Below are 20,835 nucleotides of genomic sequence, written 5' to 3'. Positions count from 1 at the left end.
CCATGCCAAACTATTAATTTGCCTAGTCCCATCTGACTGTAGCCCCCCAGATCTCTTCCTTCCATGTACCTATGCAAATTTATCTTAAATGTTGAAATCAAATCCACATTCACCACTTCTGCTGGCAGCTCATTCCAGACTCTCATTACCCTCTGAGTGAAGAAGTTCCCCCTAAATATTTAACCTTTCACTCTTAATTCATGACCTCTAATTGTAATCTCCCCCAACCACAGTGCAAGAAGCTTGCTTGCATTTCACCTCTCTATGACACTCATCTGGTCCCTGCAATTTTTTTATTGTGTACTATTCTAATAGTTTTTCAAACATCGAATAGATTCCTAAATTTCAGTATTCAGATTGTAGCTTTGTATTGCTTGTCCCCAGAGGTTGTGACATTGAAGTGGGATTGTGAAACTAGAATATTGAGACCAAGTTGTTAATTGGATTGTTTGCTGAAGTGTAACGAAGGAGAGCCCCGTTAAGCACATAACAAACTTTCTTTGTTCTTTTCCTTCTCACTTTTACTCTATTGTTGTTTTAAGAAAATAACATCATCCTTGTGAAAATCAAAAAAAAACATCTCCAGTGCTGGGATCTAAACCGAAAGCAGAAAATGATGGAAACACTCAACATGTCAGGCAGCGCCTGTGGGGTGAGAAACAGACTTAGGGTTTCTGGTGGGGAGAGGGATTGTCTCTGGTAGAGTAGAACTGGATTGAACCTGGGGATAAACTGCAAAGAAGGTTAATGTGGTTGGTGTGTGAATGGAAGCAGTTAAGGAGAGAAAATGAAGGCCAAATTTCACCCATGGGTGGTGCAAGCTCATTGGGCTGGAAGGCCCTGTTACTGTGCTGTATCGCTAAATAAAATAAATTAGTGAAATGAATATGGACATTGCAAACTAGAGTAGGAGAACAAATCCAGCAGATCAGGGTAAATTATCCTTCACTCTTGGTGGGGTGGGGGCGGGAGGTGGAGAAAGGAAAGTTGGGTGGGGGGAAGGGGCAAGCAAGCTGGGCTAATATTACAGATAGGTGACCAATACTGACCAAAAAATCATGTTATCTGAAGTTGTAAAATTCACTATTGACTCCAGATAGTAAATGAGTTGATGTACCTCAAGTTTGAATCAGGCCTTGTTGTGACAGTTCAGAGCGGGAATTGGATGGGGAATTAAAGTGGCTCTTTACGAAGTAACTGCTGGAAGAACTCAGCAGGTTACCTAACTTCTGTGGGAAGAACAGAATTAAACACTGGTGCAGGATTTTTGACATGAAAGCTCAATGATTTCTTTCATCCTACAGATGCTGCTTGGTCCATTAAGTTCTCCAGCAGATCAGTGCTCCAGATCCAGGTTTACTATCACTGCCAGGTCATAACATTTGTTGTCTTTCGGCTGCAGTACATTTAAAAAAGTTACTGAGTGTTACAATAAGAAACATTTTAAAACGTGTACACAAAGTAAGGTTAATGATTTCACGGCCCATTTGGAAATCTGATGACAGAGGGTAAGGAGCTATGCCTAAAGCATTGAGTGTGCGTATTCACACTCCTGAACCTCTTTGGTGGTAGCAATGAGAAGAGGGTATGTCCCGAATGGTGAAGGTCCTTAATGATGGATGCTGCTTTCTTGAGGCCGTCAGTGCAGATTGGAAATAAGATCTGTTCCTCACTGGCAGTCACCACAGGCACAACTCAAGGGTGCGTGCATAGCCTGCTGTTCAACTCTACACTCGTGGCTGTATGGCTAGGTGCAGCTCATACACCATCTATAAGTTTGCCAAGTGACAAAACTGATCTGCAGTCTCTTGTGTCTCTTCTGGCTATCAGAGAAGCTTACACTTCCCCTGTCTCCTCAATTCTGATGAAGCGTCTCCAACCTAAAACTGTGACTTTTTCTCTTCCCATAGATGTGACCTGAATTTCTGAGTACTTGCAATATTTTCTGCTTTTGTTTCACCTTCATCCTTGCGAAATATACAGTGAAAGTCGATAGGGTTATTAAGAAGGCATATGGTATGTTGGCTGCCTTAGTAAGGGGATCGAAGTCAAGAGCCGTGAGGTAATGTTGCAGCTCTATAAAACTAGCTAGACCACACTTGGAGTATTGTGTTCAGTTTTTGTTGCCTCATTACAAGAAGGATGTTAAAACTTTAGAGAAGGTACAGAGGAGATTAACCAGGAAGTTGCCCAGACTAAAGAGAGTGGCTTATGAGGATAGGTTGAGCAAGGTAGAGCTTTTCTCCTTGGAATGAATGACGATGAAATGTGACTTGATAGAGGCATAGATTGAGTGGACAGCCAGAGACTTTTCCCAAGGTGAAAATGACTAATACAAAGGGTCTTTAAGGTGAAAGGAGGAAAGTGTGTAGTGAGGGCTGTCAGAATTGGGTTTTTTTTTTACATAGAGGGGTGGGTTCATGGAATGCCCTGCTAAGGGTGGTAGTTGAAGCAGATATAGAAGAGGCATTTAAGAAACTCTCTTCACAAACCAGAGAAAATCTGCTGATGCTGGAAATCCAAGCAACACACACAAAATGCTGGAGGAACTCAGTAAGCCAAGCAGCATCTATGGAAAAGCGTAGTCAACATTTGGAGTAGAGACCCTTCATCGGGACTGGAGGAAAAAAGATGAGTCAGAGTAAGAAGGTGGGGGGAGGGAAAGAAGAAACACAAGGTAATAGGTGGAACTGGGAGGTGGAGGAGATGAAGTGAAGAGCTGGGAAGTTGATTGATGAAAGAGATACAGGAGTGGAGAAGGAGGAATCTGACAGGAGAGGAGAAAAGGCCATGGAGAGAAGGCAGGGGAGTGGGACTAAACAGGAGAAGATGGATCAGCTCATGATAAAATGGCGGAGCAGACTTGATGGGCCGAATGGCCTACTTCTGCTCCTTTGTCTTATGGAAGAAAGAAAGGGGGTGGAGCACCGGAGGGAGGCGATGGGCAGGCAAGGAGATAAGGTGAGAGAGGGAAAAGGGATTGGGGAATGATGAGGGTGGGGGCATTACTGGAAGTTCGCAAAATCAATGTTCGTGCCATCAGGTTGGAGGTTACCCGGACAGAATATAAGGGGTTACTCATTCTTGGCCTCCTCTGCTGTTGCAGTGGGGTCACACTCAGGTTGGAGGAGTAACACTTTATATTCCCTCTGGGTAGTCTACAACCTGATGGCATGAACATTGATTTCTCAAACTTCCAGTAATACCCCCACCCCCCTCCACCATTCCCCATTCCCATTTCCATTTCCCTCTCCCTGCTTCTTTCCTTACCTTTCCATCACCCAAAACCTCGACTGTACTCTTTTTCATAGATTCTACCTGGCGTGCTGAGCTCCTCCAGCATTCTGTGTGTGTTGCTTGCAAATTCTTAGATAGGTACGTGGATGATAGAAAAATAGAGAGCCCTGTATGAGCGAAGGATTGGACTGATCTTGGAGTAAATTAAAAGGTCTGCACAACATTGTGGGCCGAAGGGCCTGTACAGTGCCCTATGGTCTATATGCATCTTGCTTCTCTCTGCTTTTGTTTCTAGTTCTGTCTTTTTTTTTCAACTCTTCAAAAATTGCCTCATTGACCTGTTCAACCACCGGCCAGAGTCCTCCCGTAGACATTTTGCCAAGGTTCTGGGTTCCCTTTGTTCTCAAATCTGGTGCACAGATGGAGAGCGCCATTTTCATTTCTGCGTGGTGCTTTTGCTCTTTAGCCAACCAATTCGCTGTCACGTACGATGGCCTCATATTTTAGCAGTCTTGAATTCCTCTACTCTGATTAATTTTGAGCCTGCTTTGTGTAACCAAACAAAGTTCTTGTTGTCTCTGCCAGATTCGAGTTCTGCCTTGCACTATGAGTATGGCCCGTGGCTCAGTAACTTCAAAACACTTTATTTTTGCAACCCAACTTCCTTAATGACTTCCTCTCTGAAGACGCAGAGTTCCTTTTGAAAGCGGGCCTGCGAGGTGTCATGTGCATGCTGACATCTGAAACAAGAGTAGGGACTTTTAGTCAAAGCACTTGGGAGCTTTCGGAAAATCTTCATAGGCATCTGCTAATGGTTAAGAGGCCGTGCAATCTAACCAATCAATCCTTGTAATTCGCACTGCTTGGAAATTGTGCTTGGAGTACTGGCTAATCAGGTGCGGTCTCTTGTGCTTCAGATGGAATGGAATAAGTTAGGTGAGAAACTGTGTTTTTGCACTTCTGTAATAGCTCTTTTGTTTGGTGATCAACAATAGATCCCCTTTCCTCTCTACCGTCCCAGCTGGTGAATCAGCAACAGATTTATATATTATCACTGACCTGAAACATGTTGCTTTGCGGCAGCAGTACACTGCAAAAGACATAAAGTTGCTACGAATTTCAAAATAAATAGTGCTGAAAGAATAACGAGGGAATGTGCATAGGTTGACCATTCATTAATCTGTTAGCGGAGGGGGGAGGAACTGTTTCTGAACCATTTTGGTTGTGGGTCTCCTAAGGGATTGTCTGTTGGTGGGTCCTCAGGTGGCTGTAGAGGCCGATCCGGGATCCACATATCCTGGTGCAGTGTGGACATCTGTAAGTGGTGGCTTTGGTTAGTAGTCGCAAACGAGAAAATCTGCAGATGCTGCAAGTCCGAGCAACACACACAAAATGCTGGAGGAAGTCAGCAGGACAGGCAACATCTATGGAAAAAAGTACAGTCGAAGTTTTGACCTGACTTGCTGAGTTCCTGCAGTATTTTGTGTTGGTTCGTGGTTGGGTATTCTTTTGGTTGTTCTCTCTCCGTTTGTAGCTGTTTCAGGCTCCTGTACTACCTTCCTGATGATATTAACAAGAATCCTGTCATTGTTTGTTGTTCATTCAAATGAAACAAGTCTTTATTTTAAAATCAGTCATCAGTGTAGGCTTTTCCAGCCATCTTTACAATAATAAGATTGATCTTGGGCAGAGAAGGTTGAAGTGATTTTGAAGTGAGTCTCCAGTTTCAAGGGATTTTGTTTCCACTGAGGGATAGGCTAATGGTGACAGGCACACATTTAAGATAATTGGCAAAAGAAACAGAAGATTAGAGCCTCCTGTGTGGAGTTGGCTATGATTTGAGATACACTAGCAGAAAAAACAGATTCAGTAACTTCCAAGTGCGATTTGATTATGTGCCTTTAAAGAAAACCATTAGCAAAAGCAGGAGTGAATGGATCAAATTGGACATTTCTTTCAGTGACACTGGCAAAGGCACAATGTGCTTGATAGTCTCCTGTATTTTAAAATTCTTCATCCAAAAAGGGGAGCCGGGATGATAGTGGGGGGGGCTGTGGGAAGTTCACTCACGAACTCTTATTATTTACGTTGTCTGCTTCAGCTGGCAATGCACTATGCTCCTCTCCAAAATCTAGGGGCAAAGTTAAATTGTTTTACCTTAAATACAGTTTCTTTTCTTTATTTTTTAATTTAGAGATGTCGCACGGAGCAGGCACTTCTGGCCCAACGAGCCACATGGCCCAGCAGTCCACCTAGCCTAATCACAGGACAATTTACAATGACCAGTTGTTTCTGTTATAACACTTTCTTTCTTCCCACCTACAAGACTGCCAACAGTCTGTCAGCATTGAAGCCTACCAGGTGGTTGTTGGTATATTACATGTGAGTTTCAAACCCTGTTATGTCAAAGTTTTGGGCAGAATGTCCCTTATGGTTGCTTTCAATATGTTGACTAAAATCTTGCCTTACAAGATGGGCCCAGAACCAAACATTCTTAATACTGCCTCCAATGGATACCAAAACTGTACGCAATGTTCTGATTTGTAAAAGCATTAAAGGTTATGGGGAGAAGGCGGCAGAATGGAGTTGAGAGGGAAAACAAAAGAGACTCAATAGGCTGAATGGCCTAATTTTTGTCCCATGCTTTATGGTCTTATGGAACCTGCCTGACACTTGAATGAATTGTTGCCACTGTTTAAAAAAAAAATTTGTGGGAACAATGCCAAAAAGTAATTTCTGGTGTTGAAAGATAGGATTGTACTGTATCAGATTGGAGTGCACGTGCCACATCCACACACGATCGATCTTGTAGTGAATTGATTGGGCCTCTTATGTGTGGGAGGCGCTCTCTTCTGGGCGCAAGCTTTCAAATGCACACATTTTCACTTGGCAGGGCAAGTTCATTGCTCTCACACTGTAAATTGCCCAGCATGTACTGTTACAAACGTGGCTCAGTAAAAGCACTTAATCATACTACTCCTTCGTGTTCTTGCCACACAGATGCATAACAGACCTGGATAGAGTGAATGTGGAGAGGAAGTTTTCTATAGTAGGGGAATCTAGGACTAGAGGGAACAGCCTCAGAGTAGAAGGATGCCCCTTTAGAACAGAGATGAGGAATTTCTTTAGCCAGAGGGTGGTGAATCTGTGGAATTCATTGCCGCAGGCGGTTGTGGAGGCCAAGTCATATTTAAAGCGGAGTTTGATAGAATGTCAAAGATTATGGGGGGAAAGGGCCAAAGAACGAGATTGAGAGGGATAAAAAAAAATCAGCCATGATGGAATGGCAGAGCAGACTCAAGGGGCCAAATGGCCTAATTCTGGTCCTATTATGGTCTAAGTGTTGACCAGGAACATGAAATGCTATCTGATTGTTTTTTCCTGCTCTATTTATTTTTGTAATTTACAGTAATCTGTCTTTGCACTGTACTGCTGCCACAAAGCAAATGAATTCATGAGAAGTCAATAAATTGGATTCTGATTCTAGACAAGACACTGAGAAAGCTCCCTTGTTAATTGAAGGATTGCCTTGCAATCTTTTGTGCCTAATTTAGATTATGGCTAGACCCAGTTCAATGTCTAATCTGTGATGTGGCATTGCCAATTCTTGCTAAGGAGTCCCTTGTGAATGAGGATGACGTGCTTCTCCTCCAGTTTGGTGGTTTCCCAGGTACCTGATGAGGCCATTGTAGGGACCACAGGTGAGATGGGAGATGACTGTCAGGTTGATAGATGGTAGTTTGGGAGGGGGTGCTGGCCTCCCACATATGCTGCAGCCGTACACTATCAGTCTTGCTGCCAATCCCAAATGCTCCTCCACTCAACTTCACTTGCCCCATCACTGAATTATTCCCACAACTAATGGACTCACTTTCAATGACTCCTCATCTCATGTTCTCAATATTTAGTGCTTAATTATATATTATTATTATTTCTTCTTTTTGTATTTGCATAGTTTGTTGTCTTCTGCACAATGGTTGAACACCTTGGTTGGGAGGTCTTTAAGTGATTCTGAAATTGTGTGAAGGGTTACCATCCTACTGTTGTTGATCTGGGAGTGAATGCTGGTTGGTTTGGTTATCTTGCCACTGGATTTTGCATTAGTGCTGCCTTGCCTGCCACCTTTTATAAACTGGAGATTCTGCAGATGCAGGAAATCCAGAGCAACACATGAAAAATGCTACAAGTACTGAACAGGTCAAGCAGCATCTATGGAGAGGAATAAAGAGCCAAAGTTTTGGGCCAAGATCCTTCATCAGGACTCGGCCTGCTGTGCCTTTTAGGTGGCTGCTAGAAGTAATCCATTTCTTCCCTGCCTGAAGTGTAGCATTCAGTATGCACACCTTAATACTTGAAGGGGGACCTGAACTCTCAATTGTCACTAAGTTAGAATAGACTCCAAGGTTCAAAGACCTAACAATCTCTTTTTATGGAAATGTGACTTGTAATTTGCAAAAATATTTTACAATTAGTTGATTTCAAATGATGTCAGATGCATGGTTAAGAGATCCTTGTTTGATACTTTGGGTGTTTTTGTTTTGCATGTGCTCTTTTAATAGAACTACTTTTCTAAGACTATTAAACTTGTTTCGAAAGAAAGGGAGGTTAATGTAGAGTGTGGTTATGATTAGATTAGATTATGAGGACAGGCAGTCCTCTTTTATTGTCATTTAGTAATGCATGCATTAAGAAATGATACAATGTTCCTCCAGTATGATATCACAGAAATACAAGACAGACCAAGACTGAAAAACTGACAAAAACCACATAATTATAACATATAATTACAACAGTGCAAAGCAAATACCATAATTTGATAAAGAACAGACCATGGGCACGGTTTAAATAAAAGTCTCAAAGTCTCTCAAAAGTCCCATCATCTCACGCAGACGGTAGAAGGAAGAAAAACTCTCTTCCTGCCATGAACCTCCAGTGCTGCAAACTTGCCGATACAGCATCCTGGAAGCACCCGACCACAGCCAACTCTTGAGTCCGTCTGAAAACTTCGAGCCTCCGACCAGCCCTCCGACACCGAGCACCATCTCTGCCGAGCGCTTCGACCCCGGCCCCAGCAACAGGCAATAGGCAAAGCCGAGAATTCGGGGGCCTTCCCCTCTGGAGATTCTCGATCGCACAGTAGCAGCAGCAGCGAAGCGGGCATTTCAGAAGTTTTACCAGATGTTCCTCCGTGCTTCTCACGGCTGTCTCCATCAAATCAGGATTGTGCATGGCACCCTATGTAACAAATACAGATATGTAACTTGATACATTTAAGACTGGTGGAAAGGGAATTAATTGGGGATTTCAGAAGGAAACGAAGAAAATAATTTACAGAATGATAGGGGAAGAGCAGGGTACTGGACTGGGCAGAGAGTTCTACAGAGAGCCAATGTGAACTCAGTTATGAAGGGCCTCCTGTATCATCATGGTTCTCTGAAGTTGCTTACCTCCCCAGCCTTGAACAAAGAAACCATGGCTTTCCTACCTGTCAGCTGATTAGCTTTTGGAATTCTGGTGAGTAAATTAACCTAGGATTATAAACATGAGAAAGTTTGCAGATGCTGGAATCCAGAACAACACATACAAAATGCTGGAGGAACTCAGCAGGTCAGGCAGCGTCTATAGAAATAAATAAAGAGTCGACATTTTGGGCTAAGACCCTTCTTCAGAGCTTGAAAGGAAGGGAGATGATGATAAAGTTTAAGGGAATGGGGGATTCTCAGATCCTTGTAAACAATGGATTCAGTACTGACTATGTCTGTGACTGCAGTGTGTTTGAATAATGTCTCACAGCTGCTTTCTTTGGAGAAAGATGAGGGTTAAGGTTCACCCAGATCCACATAAGATGTCTCTGGGCTTTTCACATCTTTTGATTTTGACAAAAAGCAGTACATGATGGAAATTAGACAGAACATTCCTTTTTATTTAAAGCATAAATTTGACGGATGTTCTTATCTTTGTAATTCAGTTGTGGCTCCAGCAAACGAGGTAGGACATTCCTTTTTTTAATTAAGGTGGCTGGAGTGTCGAACAAATTGATTGTACTTTTGTATCAATAGTCCATTGACTTGGCCGGAATAGTTATCAAACTGATTGTTCTTTTGTATCGGTGGCCTTATAACTTCTGACAATTCTGACATCGGGCAGTGAATTTGTAGAACTGCCGGGGAGATGAGAAAGATTCTCTCCCTGATGTCGGGCCCGAGTTCACTCACCAGCTGAGCTCGAAGAAATAAAGGGGTGAAAAGATAAGTAACGGTCTTTTTGTGCTGTGGTTATTTGATCCAGCAAAGTTACGTTTACAAAGATACCAGAATAAAGGTGCGGGGGGGGCGGGGTGGGAAGGAGGACAGCTAGAAGGCGTTAGGTGAAGCCAGGTGGGTAAGAAAGATGAGGGGCTGGAGAGGAAGGAATCTGATAGGAGGTGAGAGTGGACCATAGGAGAATCAGAATCAGGTTGCTTACCACCAGCATGTGTCATGAAATTTGTTAACTTAGCAGCAGCAGTTCAATGCAATACATAATATAGATGAAAAAAATAAAATAATAATAAATAAGTATATCAATTACAGTATACATATATTGAATACATTAAAAAATTGTGCAAAAAACCCAGAAATAATATATATTAAAAAAAGTGAGGTAGTGTCCAAGGGTTCAATGTCCATTTAGGAATCAGATGACAGAGGGGAAGAAGCTGTTCCTGAATCGCTGAGTGTGTGCCTTCAGGCTTCTGTACCTCCTACCTGACGGTAACAGTGAGAAAAGGGCATGCTCTGGGTGCTGGAGGTTCTTAATAAGGGACGCTGCCTTTCTGAGACACCGTTCCTTGAAGGTGTCTTGGGTAATTTGTAGTTAGTACCCAAGATGGAGCCGACTAAATTTACAACCCTCTGCAGCAGCTTTCGGTCCTGTGCAGTACCCCCCCCCCCCCCCCACCCCAATATCAGACAGTGATGCAGCCTGTCAGGATGCTCTCCATGGTACATTTGTAGAAGTTTTTGAGTGTATTTGTTGACATACCAAATCTCTTCAAACTCCTAATGAAGTAAAGCCACTGCTTAGCCTTCTTTATAACTGCATCGATATCTTGGGACCAGGTTAGATCCTCAGAGATCTTGACACCCAGGAACTTGAAACTGCTCACTGTCTCCATTTCTAATCCCTCTATGAGGAAAGAGGAGGGGATAGGCAGGTGAGAAGAGGCAAGAGGCCAGAGTGGGGAATAGAAAAAGAGGTGAGGGGGATAACCTGGGATTATTCATGATAGTGGCATCATAGTGTAGCACAATAGGGTAAAAGTTAGCATAACACTTTACAGCAGCAGCAGCTGTAAAATCGGGGTTCAAATTGTGGTGGTGTTTGTTTGTGAGGAGTTTGTACGTTCTCCCTGTGATGGCGTGGGTTTCCTCTGCATTCCAAAGGTGTATGCTTTGGGATTGGTGAGTTATGAGCAGGCAGTGTTGGTGCCGGAAGTGTGGCAACACTTGAGGGCTGCTCTCCACCCTCCCCCCCACCACACTTTGGACTTTGCTGGTCATTGATGCAAAACGACACATGTCGCTGTATGTTTCGATGTACAAGTAACGACTAAAGCTGATCATCTTGTTAAGACACTGACTCAAATGGAGGGAATTTTGCATTTGGATAAAAACTTGCTCGCAGTAATATTTGACCAATATTTTCATTTCAAATTAACTTTGTCTCAAAGCACTTGCTCAACACTCTCTTGTGTGATGTCTTTTGATGGTAATATAATATCCTGAGTCTCCTAATGTTTAGAAAAACAGACTTTCTATTCCAAACTTTGTGGGAGAACTGATTAGCATAGTGAAATGTTTAAAGATGAATGGATTATTATGTCTTGGTGTTATGGAAACAGAAGTGTTGATGGCAGTAGCTTGGAAAGTATTTAAACAGGAGAGACTTATACTCACTGGAGTTCTGAGATATGCAAGATATAGAAACTTAAGCTTTTGAGGGATCTTAATAGAGTGGATGGTTTGCAAATGCCTCCGATGGTCGGGCAGTCTGGAGCTAACGAGCATGTCAATGGGATAAGGAATTAGCCACAAAAGGTGGTGGATACGGCCCAGACCATCACGGGTAAAGCCATCGCCACCATTGAGCACATCTACATGAAGCAGCAGCATCCATCATCAGGGCCCCCTCCACCCAGGTCATGCTCTCTTTTTGCTGCTGCCATCAGAAAGGAGGTACAGGAGCCTCAGAACCCACACCGCCAGGTTCTGGAACAGTTATTACCCCTCAACCATGAGGCCCTTCAACCAAAGGGGATAATATCTCTCGACGACTTGCCCCATCACTGAGCTGTTCCTACAACTAATAGACTCTTCATGTTCTCTATTTACTGCTTATTTATTTGTAATTCTTTTTGTACTTGCAGTTTGTTGTCTTTTGCACATTGGTTGATCACCCAAGCTGGTGTGGTCTTTCTTTGATTCTATTATGGATTTATTGAGCATACCTGCACGAAAATGAATCTCAGGGTTGTATGTGATGACATTAACTTTGAACTCTTCAATTTCTTGCGGTCACGTGCGGCAGAGCAGTTGCTGTAGCAAGCCATTATGCATGCAAATTGAATGCTGTCTTCGATGCATTGGGGGGGAAAAATTGATAACGAGTCGATGGGGACATGCCAAGCTCCTTTAACCTCCTAAATTGGGTAGAGTATTGGAGTTGAAACCCAAAATTAGTTTGCTCATGATCTTATCAAATGACAGACAAAGTATGAGGGAGTGTAATGTGCTCTGCATCTTGTGTTCTTGTAATTAACAACCTACGATCTTCAAATGCTGTTTGGAAGAAGCTTTTATTTTGATCTGATATTGCTGTCTTTGAACTCTGAGTAGAAGATTGGTGGTTGCCATGCTCCTCATTTTTCTCCTTTGCCAGCGGTGACCATCTTGCATAGACTGATGTAGAAGAAAGCTCTATCTGCCTTTGATCTGCAGTCATAATCTCGGCCACCAAAGAGCAAAGCTTGCTACTTTACCTGCTGTTGTTTGAATGGGCATTCACAAAATGCTGGAGGAACTCAGCAGGTCAGGATGTATCTACGGTGAGGAATGAACAATCTATGTTTCAGGCCATGTCCTGTCATCAGGAGAGAGAAAAGGACGGAGAATAGAAGCAAGGAAAGCACGTGTCATGTAGCTCCCACTCTATGTCCAGGTAAACTTTGTAAGAGAAAGGTTGACTTCTAATAATTTGACTTAAGAAATGTTATCTATTTGTTACTGATTTTGAGATATCACATGGTAGTAACTCCTTCTGGCCCAACAAGCCTGCACTGCCCAGTTGCGTCCATGTGACTAATCAACCTACTTCCTTGGACTGTGGGAAGAAACCAGAGCACCCGGAGGAAACCCATGCTGTCGTGGGGAGAACATCCAGACAGTGGTGGGAATTTTAGATTAACTTCCTGTTAATATTGAGCAACTTGGGTATAAAAAATCTAAACAGCATGGAAAATTGCATGTTATGTAGATGTTTTAGATGAACCTGATTCTAACCCTGTGCGCCACTCTCTCCCCCCCCCCCCCCCCCCCCCACTGGACTCTATCATTTGCCAGCCTGTCATTATTATCAACCAGTGAAAGTTCCAAGGTTGTTAATGTCATTTCCAGTATGCAAGTGTAAAGGAGAATGAAGTAATTGTTTCTCTGGATCTAATGCAGCATTAAAAAACACAATTAATACATAAGATAGCTTATATACATTGTTTGTCCATAAAGTGATGCTAGGCACAGGAGTGTCTGTACACAAGGTGACTAACAGGAAATGATAAAGTACCGGGGGTGTGAGGGGTGAGTTAGTGAGTGGAGAGGTTGATCAGCCTTACTGCTGGGGGAAAGTAACTGTTTTTGAGTCTGCTAGTCCTGGTGTGGATGCTACGTTGCCTCCGCTCTGATGGGAGTGGGACAAGCAGTCCACGCGCAGGGTGGGGATTCGTCATGATGGTACTGGCCCGATTCTGCTGATGATGTGTTGAGCAGTTTTGATTACCCGTGGTAGAAATTCCTGTCGACTGCAGTGAAGTTTCCGTACCATGCAGTGATGCAGCTTTGCTCCATCCATGCAACATCCAGTGAGTAATCTCTTTCGAAATTCCACAGAAAACCAAATTTAATTCTTCCCTTAGCTTTGTCTGCTCAAAAATTTCATCTTTTTCCATAACTGTTTTTTAATTGTTGGTACCTTTCTGACCAACGTACCCAAGTACAATCCTTTAGCATCCGTTTTGTAAGAGTGCCTGAAAGAAAAACACATAAGTTATGCTTAATCTCGCCTTGTGGCTTATTTTGCAGCAGCCTGTCTGGTGAAATTTTGTTGAAGAGAAAATAAGTTTTGTTTCAAAAAATATAAGCACATTTATTGTGCAGTTGGAACAGAATGCACAGCAAGCATTTAGTAAAACACATGGCTATGAAGTTAGTAAAAGTACACTAACAAATGTTGCAGCAGTTACTGAATATGAAACCATCACCCCTTCCAAAGCAGTTATTCATTTTAAGAGGGCTTTTTTTTTTGTTAAGAATTGAGAGATTTTGGCATCAAACTGATGTAATTAAGCCAAGGTCTTGCAATCTGGATATAATTGTTCCATAAACAACAGGAATTCTGCAGATGCTGGAAATTCAAGCAACACACATCAAAGTTGCTGGTGAACGCAGCAGGCCAATCAGCATCTGTAGGAAGAGGTGCAGTCGACGTTACAGGCCGAGACCCTTCGTCCTGACGAAGGGTCTCGGCCTGTAACGTCGACTGCACCTCTTCCTACAGATGCTGCTTGGCCTGCTGCGTTCACCAGCAACTTTGATGGGTAATTGTTCCATAGTTAGGGAAAATTACACACTTGGTATGGTAACACTTTTTAAGAATGTGTACTGAAGGTTTCGAAGATCTACAAGATGACTAGGGGCACAGAAATTCAATTACTGATGTTGGATTTTTTTTTACTGAATTTTCATTAATTCAGTTAACGTTTTGAAACTTAGGTGAGCATCATAGAAATACATTGTGTTGTACTTGAAAGGTAACAAAATTCTGTACACATTAAAATCCCATTGTCTGTGGTATGCACCAAGCTGCCATTTCTCTGCCAAAATACCCAACTTCAGCCTCAATGGCAGGTGTGTAAATTTAATTACTTTAAAGAAAATTACCTTTCTTCATCATTTTGGTACTGTGAGCCTGTTGATTATGTTGCAAATAGGGCAGTTTTGAGGTCAATTGAGGCAAGGTATAGGATTTGTACCATAGAAATAGGAGCAGGATTAATGATTCCCAATGATTCTGCTCCGCCATTCCATCTTGGCTGATATTTTTATCCCTCTCAACCCTATTCTCTTGCTTTCTGCCCGTAACCTTGATGCTCTGACTAATCAAGGATCTATTAACCTCTGCTTTAAATATACCCAATGACTTGACCTCCACAGCTATCTGTAGCAATGAATTCCACAGATTCACCACCCTCTGGTTAAAGAAATTCCTTCTCATCTCTGTCCTAAAGGGATGTGAGTCTGTGTTTTCTGGTCCTAGATTTCCCCAGTATAGGAAACATCCACTCTATCTACGCATTTCAGTATTCGATAGGTTTCAGTGAGATCCTCATTCTTTTAAACTCCATCAATTGCAGGCTCAGAGCCGTCAAACCCTCCTCGTATCATTCCTAGAATCATTCTCATGAACCTCCTCTGGAGGACCCTCTCCAATGCCAGCATGTCATAAGGGGCAATATTCCAACTAATAACTTACACCTAAGCATGCAGGAGAATTTCATCCGTTACTGAGATGAACTTTGATCCCAGATTTGAAGAGGTGAAATGGCAGTGCCGTTTGCTCTTTTTTTTTGGTTTAATTTGGAGAGGAAAGTGATGTTTTAATGATTTTTATTGACTGGTGAAAGGAGACTGATGTAAAATATTAGCAAAACACAAGCTGTTAAACACTGTCTGTTTGCCATCCTCGGATACTGCCTGACATGCTGCTCTTTTTGCTCCAGCTTCCAGCTTCCAGCTTCTGCGCTCTCCACAAGTTTTGATTTCAGATTTCCAGCATTTGCTTTTTCCTGTTTTTGGATATGTATTTGAACTTTGAAAAGGTCTTTCAAAAGGCATAAAAAGCATTTAATTGGTTGGTAAAGATAAATCCATTTGGATTAAAGGAATGATGACTATGTAGGTGTCCAGGGTAACACACACGAAGTGCCAGAGGAACTCAGCAGGTCAGGCAGCATCTGTGGAAATAAATAGACAGTACTGTAAATGTTTCAGGCCATGACCCTTTATCAGGATTGGAAAAGAAAGGGGGGGACCAGAATGAAAAGGTGTTGGGGGATGGATGGGAGGGAGGACAAGCTAGAAGGTGATAGGCAAAGCCAGATGGGACGGGGATGAAATACAAAGCTGGGAAATGATAGGACGGAAAGGTAAAGGCTGGAGAAGAAGGATAGGAGAGGCGTGTGGACCTTGGCCGAAAGGGACGGAGGGACACCAGGGGCAGGTGATAGACAGGTGAGGAGGAGAGATACAAGGCCAGAATGGGTAATTGAAAAAGAGAGAAGGGAGAGTAGGGAAAAACATTACTGGAAGTTAGAGAAATTAATGTTCATGCCATCAGGTTGGAGGCTCCCTAGATGGAATATGAGGTGTAGCTCCACCAACTTAAGAGTGGCTTCACCAAGGAAGGAGAGAAGGCCTTGGACCAACATGTCAGAATAGGAATGGGATAGGAATTGAAATGGTTGACCACCTCAGGAAATTTTGCTTTTTTGGGGAATGGAGCAGCAGTGCATGACAAAGCAATCCCCAAATCTGGCTGGCCAAAGTCTAGGTAGTGTAGGCCTTTACAAGTTGAAGAGAAGTGGTTAGCACTGAGAATTAAAACTATGGTTTATTTTTGACAAGCCATTACATTCAAAGTCTGAAATTATGTGAAATCCAGATATATGAAACAATGTACTTAGAACTGGAGTAGAAGCAAGGCATTTAGGAATAATAAATGGAGGCAACACGAACCAATAGTAAATTTTAATGACAGTTAAACAATAGAGATATAGAAGTATCTTATGCACATGCAACACATGGGGTAGGAAGCCTTTACCTTTAAAAATCACGTAATCTTTTTACTTTAAAAGATATACAGAAAGTTTCCAAAACTTTATAGAAATTATTTACTTACCCTTATCCACAGCATTGTTTGTTCTGTGCACCACACTTTAGTGAGGCTTTTGGGCACTCGGAATACATGCAGAAGCAATTTATGCTCGATGGGACTGGTTTTTAAAATGTTGCTTAAACAAGAAATGAAAGAGTTGAAGTTGATTTTAAGGAAGAACTTGAGTCTGGGATTTTGGCAGCCAAAGCCACTACAGCTAATGGAAAAAATAATTAATATTTGTTGTAGGTGAGGAAATAGAGTCATGGAGTTGTAAAGCATGAGAAAAGGCTGTTTGGCCCATTCATGTTCATGCAGACCAAGAAGTATATTTAAGCCAATCCCATTTCCCAGCGCTTGACCCATATCTCTCTAAACTCGTCATCCATATAGCTGTCCACGTACTTAAATGCGTCCTCATACCTGCCTCAACCATTTCTTCTGGCAGCTGATTTCATACATCTATCATTCGCTGTGTAAGTAGGGGGAGTTTCCCCTAATGTTCTTATTAAACCTTTCAGCTCTAACCTTAAACAATGTCCCTGGAAGAAAGGTCACTCAGCCTGTCTATGGCCCTCATGATTTTATACTCCTCAGGGATCACCTCTCAGTCTCTTGTGCTCCAAGAAGGCCCAAACTCTCCCTATAATAGTCTATTGAGTTCTGGTAACATCCGGGCAAAATCTTGTTTAAACTCCTTCCAGTTTAATCACATCTTCCCTACGACAGGGTGAGCAAAATTGGCCACAATATTCCAAGTGCAGCCTCACCAACATCTTGTATAACTTCCCAACTTCTGTATTTAATGCCCTGATTGAAGACCAGCGTGCTTAAAGCCACCTTCACTTCTCTGTTTACCTGGAACTCCACATTAAGGGAACTATGCTCTTGTATTCCAGGGTCCCTCTGACTCACAACAGTGCCCAGAGCTCTTGCATTCAATGTTAGAAGTCTAACCTTGATCTGTCCTCCTCAAATGTAACACTTCGCACTTAGCCAAATTAAATTCCATTTGGCATTCCTCAGCCCACTTACTCAGCTGATCAAGATCCTGCTGTAATTCTTGATACTCCTCTTCACTGTCTATGACACCATAATTTTAGTGTTTTACTGCAAACTTACTTAACTATTCCTTTTATGTTCTTGTTAATATAGACAGCGAATAACGATGGGGCAAACCCTGGGGCACACTCATCACAGCTCACCAATCTGAGAAACTTCCTTCCACTATCATTGTCTGTTTCATACTATCCAGCAATTTTGTATCCAAATGATTGGAGGAGTACAAAAATCTGGAAGAGCTGAAATTCTGAGAGGACTTGCAGAGTCAAGGGCACAGAGTTTGAAAATTAGGTTGAGAAATGCAGGGAGTAGCATCAATGGGCCTTTTTAGATCTCTTAAGTTTTTCTTAACTTGAGTCTGTGCTTCTGGAGAGGGTGTGAAGCATTCTTCGCATTTTTGGTTGAAAATTAATCTTCATCTTGCATCTGACACATGTCATGCAAACCATGATCTTAATCAGTGAGTTCACTACAGGGCCAAGATCAGCCAAGATTTGTGTCATATAGGTAGTGTTATTTTGACAACAGTTTGCAGATCTCCAGAATAAATGGGAAGCGCTTCAACTCCAGACCCAAGGGCATTCCAACCTTTGAGCAAAGGGTGAAAGGCAACTTGATAGAGGCATGTTAAGTTACAAGAGGCGTAGATAGACTGGACAGTCAATGCCTTTCCCCCAGGCCAGTACAAATGGGTATACTTTTAAGATGAGGGGAGGAAATTTTAGGGGAGATGTCAGAGGTAGCCTTTATTACACAAAGAGTGATCAGTGCCTGGTATGTGTTGCCGGGGCTGGTGGTAGAGGCAGATACATTTATTTAAGAGACTCTTAGATAAACACAAGGATGAAAGAAAAACAGAGGGCTATGTGGGAGGGAAGGGTTAGATTGATTTTGTTGTAGGTTAGAAGGTTATCCCAACATCTTGGACCAAAGAGCCTGTACTGTGCAGGATGGAAGACAATCGGAGGGTTATGGGCTATGTGGGAGGGAAAGGTTAGATCGATCAATCTTGAGTGTTGTGGGCTGAAGGGACCATGCTGTACAGTGCTGTATTGTTCTCTATTCTGTGTTCATCATTGAACTACAGTACATGGGAAACAGTTGAATATATGTTCACTTTTGGAGGCTGAGTTCCAAATGAGTGATGACACATCCACTGAAACATTTAAGAGATGGGGCCTTGCGTTTTTATAAAACCAATATCAAAAATCAAACTTTTTAATCTGTAAAAGTCCATTGTAAAATCCTGAAAATTATGGAACCACATTCCATATCTTTTAGCAAAAGCAAAGATCTCTGATGAAATTCACCCCCACCTTCAGTGTTTCAACATGGCATTTCATTGTCTGAGAAAAGAAGTGCTTGAAGATAAAGATTTCAGACCTGATCAATAGTTATATCATTGAGGTCCTGCTAACCTTCATTTGAAGCAGTTGACCAGGTCATGTTGTTTGCATACTTTAAATTGACTCTGCTCTGAGCATTGTCATGCAACTGATTACCAGAACACAAAGGAAGCGGTTTAAGGACATTTTCAAACCCTTCTTGCAGAATGGTGACATCCCCAGTGTCTTTTGGGAGTCGCTGACCAATAGCTGCTCAATGACAAATGCGCCTCCAGGGCAACATTGCGAGCCCTAAATCAATTCATAGGAACACGCGTTAACCTAGGGTAGATGTTGGAAGGAGCATACATCTGTGCCAGATTACCCGTCGTGTACGCCATCAACCATCTGCCCCACCAGTAGCAGAGTCTACAGGTCGCACGTTGACCTCAGAAATGTACTGGAAGCAAGACATCCTGTCCCTAAGAGGCTCTGTAAGCAAATGAAAGAGAAATGTAGGAATAAACAAAATGCAATAATTGTCCAAACGCAAAAAGGTTAAAGGGTCTAAGCAATGAAGATGAGAAATTTTTAATTCGTGCTGTGTCCTTGCTTGGGACCCAGTATGATTCCGTCAGATCAGTAATCTAGCACAAGACCACAATACATATTAGGCCATTCTGCCCATCATATCTGCTCAACCATTCCATCATGGCCAATTTATTTTCCCTGTCAACCCCCTTCTCCTGCCTTCTCTCCATAACCTTCAGACCCTTATTAATTAAGAATCTATCAACCTCTGCTTTAAATATGCCCAGTAACATGCCCTCCAAGGGTTCAAAGGTTCTATTTAATGTCAGAGAAATGTGTACAATATACATCCTGAAATGTTTTTTCTTCACAAACTTCCACGAAAACAGAAGTGCCCTAAAGAATGAATGACAGTTAAACATAAGAACCCCAAAATCCCTCCCCAGTTCCCCCCTCCTGTACGTAAGCTGCAGCAAGCAACGATCCCCTCTCCCCCACCAGCAAAAAAAAGCGTATCGGTACTGTCACCGAGCCCAAGCGTGTGCAAAGACACAGACCAAAGTTACCACAAAGGCTTCGCATTTCATCTGACATTCGACAAACTACAGGTTTTCTCTCTCTCCCTAATGAGGGAGAGGAAGAAGACCCCTTTTTCACAGCGAGCGGGAGACATAACAACAACCCGCTGGTTTACGATATTAAAAGTCCATTTCATTGCTCTTTTTGAGCTCTGTGTTTGAAGATCACAAAGAACTTATGTCGGCAGGCCCACAGCAAAAGATTTTCTGGCCTCCCCGACAACACACGAGTCTCCTGCCGTGACACCGACCCTCAATCTGCCCGTCTCCAGAGCCCCGAGATCTTAAGGCTTCCAAACACGAGTGAGACTCTCAGGCCAAACCCTTGGCATGTTGGCATGAGAACGGGTCCCATTTCTGCAAAGAACCGAAGTCAGTATGTAACTCCAGGTCAGGGTCTTCAAAAGAACCCTGAAAAGGGAAAAATAAAGATATTAAAGGTGGAAATGGAGCTGTTTCTGAAGCTGCAAGCAAAGGAGTGGCCGTTAGACGCCATCATCCTTCCTAAGCTCCACAGGCCAAAGGTACATATCTAGGATGTAAGGTAATACTCTAACTTGCCTGCATCAGTGCAGTCCAACAATTCTTGAGGCGGCGTGGTACTGTAGTGTTTAGCGTAACACTACTGCAGTGCCAGCTGTAAGATCAGAGTTCAATTCTTGCCATTATCTACAGGGAGCCTGCACATTCCCACCATGGCCATGCAATATTTATCTCGACACCCCATAGTTTGGCCATAATAGTTGCAAAGATCAGTATTATGAACTTTTCAACGTAGCTTTGTAATCCATCCTCAAAAGGAGACATTTAAGCTTCTTTGAACTTCCACTCCAAGGTTTTTATTAAAGTCAAAAGTTTGTATTTTATTACTTAAGTATTGTATCCATTTTAGTTCCATGGCAGATGCTGTCTTCAGG

General features: G+C 42.5%; 1 protein-coding gene and 1 long non-coding RNA gene across 9 annotated transcripts in view; one reads left to right on the top strand and one right to left on the bottom strand.

The window, feature by feature from the left end:
* The window catches only part of zbtb47b (zinc finger and BTB domain containing 47b), a 289,399-nt gene that overhangs the window by 173,205 nt on the left and 95,359 nt on the right, over positions 1-20,835 (top strand). The gene's annotated exons all lie outside the window — the stretch shown is intronic.
* Positions 7,949-20,835, bottom strand: part of LOC140194801 (uncharacterized) — a 52,725-nt gene continuing 39,838 nt past the window's right edge. The window contains exons 3-5 of one of the 2 annotated variants that reach the window (XR_011885295.1): positions 16,447-19,301; positions 13,270-13,516; positions 7,949-8,472 (exon numbers count right to left, since the gene is read on the bottom strand). This is a non-coding gene — a long non-coding RNA (uncharacterized lncRNA). The remainder of the gene's footprint in view (positions 8,473-13,269; positions 13,517-16,446; positions 19,302-20,835) is intronic. The other variant, XR_011885297.1, reaches the window with a different exon arrangement.

Source organism: Mobula birostris, chromosome 3 (assembly GCF_030028105.1).
Source record: "Mobula birostris isolate sMobBir1 chromosome 3, sMobBir1.hap1, whole genome shotgun sequence".
NCBI lineage: Eukaryota > Metazoa > Chordata > Chondrichthyes > Myliobatiformes > Myliobatidae > Mobula > Mobula birostris.
This window is presented reverse-complemented; position numbering and strand designations above follow the sequence as displayed.